The sequence below is a fragment of the Ovis aries genome, chromosome 12, assembly GCF_016772045.2.
Source record: "Ovis aries strain OAR_USU_Benz2616 breed Rambouillet chromosome 12, ARS-UI_Ramb_v3.0, whole genome shotgun sequence".
Lineage (NCBI taxonomy): Eukaryota > Metazoa > Chordata > Mammalia > Artiodactyla > Bovidae > Ovis > Ovis aries.
In genome coordinates, this window is record NC_056065.1 from 79,064,179 (window position 1) to 79,071,823 (window position 7,645).

The following is a 7,645-nucleotide window of genomic DNA, read 5'->3' on the forward strand; positions in this document are numbered from 1 at the left end:
TGGTGATGGACAGGGAGGCCTGGTGTGCTCCAGTCCATGTGATCGAAAAGAGCTGGACACGACTGAGCGACTGAACTGACGGACTGATAACGTGGCAGTGAGCTCAGGTGAGGCCACGGCTGCAGGTGAACTGTGGCCTGTGTTTCCCTCTGTGGAAGGCTCTGTCCTGGCGAGGGGCAGAAGGCTGCAGGATGTGGGTTATCCTCAAGAGGGCGTCTGTGATGGGACTGCCCTGGGAACTGGGATGGAGCCGTGCACAAAGCACGCACTGAAATAGTAGCAATAACAGCTGCCAGTATTACCCTCGATGTGCACGGCTTAGCGCCGAGTGCTCTAAGTGAAGCGTCACTTTTACTCCTACGCCAGTCTTCCGAGGTGGTGGTCCAGTTGCTAAGTCCTGTGTCCTGCTCTCACAACCTCAAGGACTGTGGCCCTCCAGGCCCCTCTGTCCATGGGATTCTCCAGGCAAGAATACTGGAGTGGTTGCCTTTCTCTTCTCTAGGGGATCTTCCCCACCCAGGGATGGAGCTCAGGTCTCCTGCATTGCAGGCAGATGCTTTACTGGCTGAGCCACCAGGGACGCTTATTTCATCCGGTTTAGAGGTGAGCAAGGCAAGGCTCATACAGGTGAAGTGACTTACACAAGGTTCCACAGTCAGGGATCTCGTGAACTGTCACCCCTATCCGTCTCCCCCCACCCCAGCTCCCCCTCTATTTCTCCTAGAGTTTCCCATTGCAATCAAAAGTTCAGAAGGGTGGTGCTGACCTAACACGGGGCTGTTACTAATCTGTGCTTCCTGTTGCAGGGGCTGTTCTACTGAAGGTTCAGGTGAGGGCGCTGTTTGAGCTCTTGCCAGGTGAGAGTGGTGCCAGAGGTCCCCAGGTGGTCCTGGGAAGATAATGCCCCTTGAGGATGCTCTAAGGAGGATGGTAGCTGGAGCCGTACCCCCGGGAACCCGGCGAGAAGGCCCCTGCCTGAGCTTAAGAACTCCAGAATGGGGCTCCTCCTCCATCCTCAGAACCCCAGCGGGATCTGAACGGCGGCTGGGGACCAGTCCTTGGCCTCTGCTCCCTGAATGGGCAGGACCAGTGTCAACAGCGACACTGTGTGGCGGTGAGGAGCAATAGCAGCTGCAGTTTGCTGAAATTCAAGGTCAGGAACCCACTAGGACTGCCCCAACCTGAGTTCCCCAGGGCTTTTGGAAAATTCAGCTTAAGGGAGGATCCCCGAGAAGAACCACGAGGTTTTCCATTAACCTCCCAGAGGGGGTGGGTCAGCTCACATCAGTTACCTGTTCATTACATACAGATACAGAAAAGATGGATCATTAAACACATTTTGGATTTTGAACAAAAAAGCTGCAGATTGTGTCAGTATGAATCAACTTACTAGCTAAGAGCATGCTCCTGAGATAGTGTGTGTGGGGCTGTCCCCGCCCACGAGGCGCTGGTGGCTAGGGCTTGAAGCCACACTCTCCACCCTTCTAGGGACCTGGCTCCTCGCGGGCAGGGCTCCTTGGGGTCCTGGGCTCCCTTCCCGCGTCCCCGCCGCTCGCAATTCTGCAGCAGGTGCTTTTGCCTCCCCCATTAGCCTCTTGTCTGCATCCTGCCAGAGGCTCTCACTGCCCACCGCCACCCCCCGCCCACGGCGCATCGTCTCAGCTCCTTGTTGACGGCTTCCGGAGCACGGCCTGCCCACCCGGGTCCTCACTCTCCGAGGCGTCCACTGTTGCCTGGCCCCCACCCCCTTCCCCCAGCCTCTGCTCTTACTTGCCTGCCAGGAAGCACAGGACTTGGAGAGACAGCATGCGTGGGCTTCGCCTCCAGCGAAGGTGTCTGCCGAGGGCTCTCCCCAGAGTGCTCCGCGGTCAGACACTTTGAGAAATGAGCCCCTTCATCCTGTCCTGGAGACGCGTCCCAGAGAAAGGCCGGCGGTGGAGAGCTGCTTGCCTTTAACCCAGAGACCCCCAGTGGGCCTCTCAAACCCCCAGTGGGCCTTCACCAGGCTCTGTTCAGGGTGATACGTGAGGACCTTCTTAGTGTCCTGGAGGCCGCTAGAGAGCCCTCTGCTTGGAGCCCCTCCTGACATGGCCCCCGGACTCAGGCTGTGAACAGTAAGTGCAAGAACTCGCCTTCGCTTCATCTTTGACACGCACAGTACCTGCCGCAGAGGTGTTTGCTGGTCGTCATGGGTAGCCCTGGGGAGGGATGAGCCATCATGATCAAGCCAAGGGGCTGTGAGCTTTGAGTGGGCTGGGCCGTCTACAGGGTAGATTACAGTTTCACCTTTCCAGCCTCTCTCACTGTCTGTGCCTGTCTGCGCCGGGACTGGAGCCAGAGGTGGGGGACTGAGGCCAGAAATGGGCTGAGTGTGTCACTTCAGACCCAGAGCGAGCCCAGAAGTGGGCTTTGGAGGGGGTGAGCTCTCCGACCCCTCTGCCTCTCCTTCCTCTCGGGGGTTCCTACAGCAGATCGTGCTTGATGGAGTGTGTCGGCTCCTGCATGAAGACGTCTTTCAGAGCCTCCCCTGCCCCTGGTGCCCTGAACTGGGAGACTCTGTAAGGAAGCCAAGGACTTGGAGCGACAGCACGCATGGGCTGCACCCCTGCCTCCAGGGAAGGTGTCCGTTGAGAGCTTTCCCCGGAGTGCTCCGCGGTCAGACACTTTGAGAACCGAGCCCCTTCATCCTGTCCTAGAGACGCGAACCAGAGAAAGCCCCTCAGTGGAGAGAGCTGCTTGCATTTAACTCAAGAAACCCCCAGTGGGGCTCTAAAGCCTCCTAACATTGGGTAGAATACATTTCAGGGAATTTCACCTTAAAATCTCCAGCACAAGCAAATGCTTTTTCTTTTTTTTAATAAGAAAAGTCACAGTCTCCCTGGGGAGTCTGTCTGATAGCCAGTAATTATTTCTAGGAGGGTCACCTCATTTCTCACCCCAATATTCAACAAGTTCAACTCAACAATGATCATTTCAGAATCTCCAAGATACTCTGGATCTGAGCAAGGAGAAGGGGCACCAGGCCCGGCGACCACGATCAAGGAGCGCCCTTGAGGCTAGAGAGTGACGCCCTGTTCCCCGGGCAGCCGCAGGGCTCGGGTGCCTGGTTTGAACCCCTGTGCCCCGCTGGCGTGTGATGAACAAGTGAGGCAGTGCTGTTTGTGAGCCCTCCAGCCCAGAGCCCCCCATGCCATCCTCCTCGTCATGGGTTTGTCCCAGGCTGCTGCCTGCAGCCACTTCTGGAGAGGAGCCTTGCAGAGCCCTGGGACTCTGGAAGGGAGAGGGGAGCACAGAAGGAAGGTCATGGGCAGGGCCCTTCCGAGGCCGGCCTGGTGGGCGCCCTGCTCTCTCTGGCCCGGAGCCCTCAGCCTGTTACAGAGGAGGAGCTGGCAGCTCAGAGAGGCTGCGGGAGCGCTCGGGTCACACGGTGGGGGTTGGCTAACCAGGCTCTGTCCAGACTGAGGCCTGAGGACCTTCTTAGCCACGCAGGGGCGCCCCACTCTTGAGGGAAGAGTCCTCATCTTTACAGGATTTCGTGGGGGCCAGCGTTGGCAGAGGGGCTCATCCTTCCCAACAGCCTGACTGTACTCAGCATTTATGACGCTGGGGAGTCACAGGGGCTGATTTTGAAGGCTGCTGCCCCCAGCCCCCAGGAGGAATATTGGGCTCCCGGAAACGGCTCATGGCCCAGGAGCCCCAGGTGAGTGGCAGCCCCACAAGGGGAAGGCGAGGCTGCAGGCTGGACCTCCCGAACTGGGTCCTGACTCTGCCTGACTGCTGAGGGAGCCACTGCACAGGCCTCAGTTTGCACACCTGCAGAATGGGGGCACTGGCGCCTCAGCCGTACGTGAGTCCCGTGCCAGGGATCCCTGGCAGCTGGTACTGCTAGCATGGCCGACCCGGCCCTGGGAGGACCCCTGGAGCACTAAGATCCTGGGATGTGGCTCTGGCGGGCCTGAGGCAGCAGGTGCCACCCCTGCCCAGCCCCGCGTCCAGCGTCTCCCAGAGCCACGTCTGTCCTGGGGATCGTCCAGAGGGGAGACTCTGTACACGAGGGCCCGGCCCCTTTCTCAGGTCTTGGAAGGACTAGGGTAACTGCGTTCACATACGCCTCTGAAGAAGGTGAATGCGCTCAGTGTACACCTCCCGCTGGGGGATTCACGCTCCGAACTCCCCTGACCCCCTTCTGGGACACTCACAGGGGACCACCCGGACTGCTGTGCCTGGGGAGGCAAGTGGACGAGGCAGGGCTATGCCTTGCATTTCACTTCTGCTCTGAGCATGCTCCTTACAGCCCTGGGGGGCCCCTGGCCCCTTGTTACCGATGAGGACTCGGAGGCCCAAGGAGGTCACACAGCTGCCCAGGGTCACACAGCGGCCCACGGTCACACAGCTGCCCAGGGTCACACAGCTGGTACAGGGCAGAGCGGAGATCCACCCCCAGGCCTGGGGCTCCTGAGTAGACACTGCTCACTGCGTGCATCTGAGAGGTAAGAGCCGAAGGAGGTGAGGAGCAAGTGAAGACACAGGGCGGTGTCCTCCGTGTGAGGCACTCTCCTCAGTGACGCCTGTGCGTGGACACACCGGCACACGCGTGCACAGCCACTGAATCCTCCAAGCAGGGACGATCGTCACCCTTGCTTTACAGGTAGGAAAGCTGAGGCATGGAGAGGTGAAGTCACTCTCCCAGGGTCACACAGCTGATGGATGTTGAATGTGGCATCCGAGAGAAGCTGGTGTACACCTTGGGGCTGGCCAGGCGTCCTCACGCTGCCAGGAACGAGTGTTTCTTAACAGCCCGAGGAGAGGAGAAGCCTGAGACCCAGGAGGAAGGGGTTCAGGAGGCTGTGCTGCAGGCCCATCCCAACCCTTGCCCCGGCTGTAATTTGCACACAAAGTGGGGGTGGGGAGGGGCTGCAGCTTAGGAGCCAGGACGTCTGGACGCGTAGCCCGGAGCCCCCGAAGTGCTAATGTGACAAGCCTCACCAGGATAAAGCGGTCCTTCAGCAGACTCCAGAGAGCGTGTGGGTAGCAAGAGCTCAGAGACGCCCGAAGCCTCGTGGGAGTGGATGGGGCTGGGGTTGCAGGCGGGGGGCTGGGAGAGGGAAGCAAAGGCGGGACCCTGGCTACAAGGTCAGTGGGCGCGCGGGGTCCAGCCAGCCGGAGGGATGCACGCTGCTGCCCACTGCACATCCCTTGAGGCCCTCCGGTCACTGCTGGCACAGGGCTTACCCTCCAGGGGGCTCAGGGCACATGGGATTAGTCAGGGCTGATACCAGGGAGAAGAGAGAGGAAGGGAAATCGCCCTCCAGGGGCTGTAAAGGCACCATAAGCCTAAACCAGGCGACTCTGAGGGGGCTGCTATCTGACCCAGCAACCAGTCACCCTGAGTTGGGGGCAGCACAGAAGCCTCCAGCCCCGCGTGCTGCCTGCCAGGCCAGCAGCGTGCCCATCTCCCACCAGGGCTGCTGCCCCGGCCCCATGCCAACCCCAGGTGCCCGAGGCCCCGGGCATCGCAGACTCGGAGAAGGAAGCTCTGCTCCCTTCAACGCACAAGGGAGCCTCCCTTCTAGGTGGCTGGGGTCACGTGGGGAAAAACCTTCGGGGGCCACAGAATAGAATTCAAGATTTCCCGAGCCACCCTCCCGCCCCGCTGCCTGGATCCAGGGTATCTGTCAGTGGGAGGTGACGCCAGGCCGCAGGCCGTTGGGAACACAGAGCCGTGGCCTGGGTCTTTAGGGAGAAGCGCACTCCCCTGGGTCACACGCATGCCCCTCCCTGGACCATCCGCACGTCCCTATGAGGAAGGGTCCTCACCCCGAGTCCCTGGGAGGACGTGGGCTGGCAGGCACCCCCGGGTCCCTCTCCTGTGGGTTCAGGACACCCCATGACCCTCCTGTCTGTCTCAGGAGGTTTCCACGTTTTAGAGAGTATTGGAGCTCTCTGCGTCTGGTCAAAACATGATTACAACCACGGCCTCTACGGTCCCTTGAGGGACCCAGCGAGGAAGCGTCTCGGCGCTGCCTGTCTGCACACCAGCCCGGATGCACTCCTCTGCACTCAGCTCCCTCTTCCAGAGGTCGCTGTAACCACTGCTCGCTCGGACTGCACGCCCCCGTGTCTGCTGCCCCGCGGCCCCTGTCTCTTCCCCGTCTCCCCTCTCAGCTGGGCAGCTCCCCTCCTGGGGTGCCCCCGACCCCTGGCCACCCACCCCCCTGCAGACAGCCTGGGTCTCTCCGTGTCCACAGCGCCCCCGCCCTCTCCTGCCCTCCGCTTTCTCCTTCTCCCTGCACCCTCAGGCCTGTGCCTCTGGGGACACTCTCCCTGGGGGGCTCCGGCCTGCTGTCCCCGTACTGCCTGTGTGCCTCGCTCCCCTAGGAGGCCCGTGCCTGCCGCGTCCCAGCCACCTCCTGCAGGGCGGGCCCCTCTCCTGGTCTCCAGGGGTGCCCGCGCGTGAGATCACACGTGAGTGCCCCAGACTGATCCAAACAGGTGCTCTCACAGGCCACATCTGCCATCTAACGTCCGCGCAGAGCAGCTCTGCAGAGGCCCTGGGCCGAAAATGTGAAACTTTTCTAGGCAGAGGCTTCCTTCAGCGGCGGGGTAAAAAGCCTGGGCCCTGAATGCAGGGAACTTGGGGGTTGAACAGGGACAGACCTCAGCTGACTTGACAGGGAGCCCTCACAGGGCTCCTGCCATGTGCTTGAAACTATTTAACCCCCGGAGGTGACTTTTCATCCCCATTTTGCAGATGGAGAAACCGAGGCTCGGAGAGCTTCCAGGAGCTTAAGCAAGCCCACGCTTGCACGAGTGGCAGGATGGAGAATGCGACGGAAGCACTTCTCAGCCCTCGTTCTGTGCTGGACATGAGCGTGACCTCTTGGCTCGTCTGACCCTCACCGCAGTGCGACGAGGCAGGTACCATTTAATAGGTGATGGGGGAAGCCAGCACAGCCGGCGGCCTGTGGTCCCTCAGCCCCTGAGAGACAGGGCTGTGACGAGACCCCGCCAGCCTGCCGCACTGCCGTCTGCGGCCCCGGGCCCAGCCTCCCCCGGCCCTCACCCCTCACCTGCAGCTCCTTTCCAGGACGCCTCCCGGGATGACCTCCACCCAGAAGGTCCACACGTCCGTCTCGGGGGACTGGTGGGCAGCGGGCAGTGGTCCCGAGGGTGAGCGCACGGATGGACCCCACTGGCAGTGATGCCCCTGGCCGCACGGCTGGCCCGTCTGCTGCCCTCGGTGTGGGCGCCTGCCCCGCCCACAGGTGGCTGAGTGTCCCCGGCCGGGTACCAGGAGGCCGTTCCCTCTGGGCTGCTCCCAGCTTGGTGGCTCTGCTGCGGGACGGGGACCGGTTCCCCGGAAGGGCCCGCCGGCCCTTGCTGCGTCCTCGCCTGCCTCTGGCTGGCTCCCCGCCCGGCTCGGGAGCCAGGTACACTCTACCCGACTAAGCTTCAAACGGCGACACACCCAGAAGGGGAGGGTGGGGGGCGGGCTGGGGGCGCCTCTGATCTGGGATGGGCCCCAGGTGGGGGGAGAGGTGGCTGCCCCGCCTCCAGTGATTGGCTCCCGCGTTCCAGGGACACACACACAGCCCCGGCCCGAGCCCAGAGCTGTGGGGACGCTGTCCTCCAGGGCTGCCCGCCC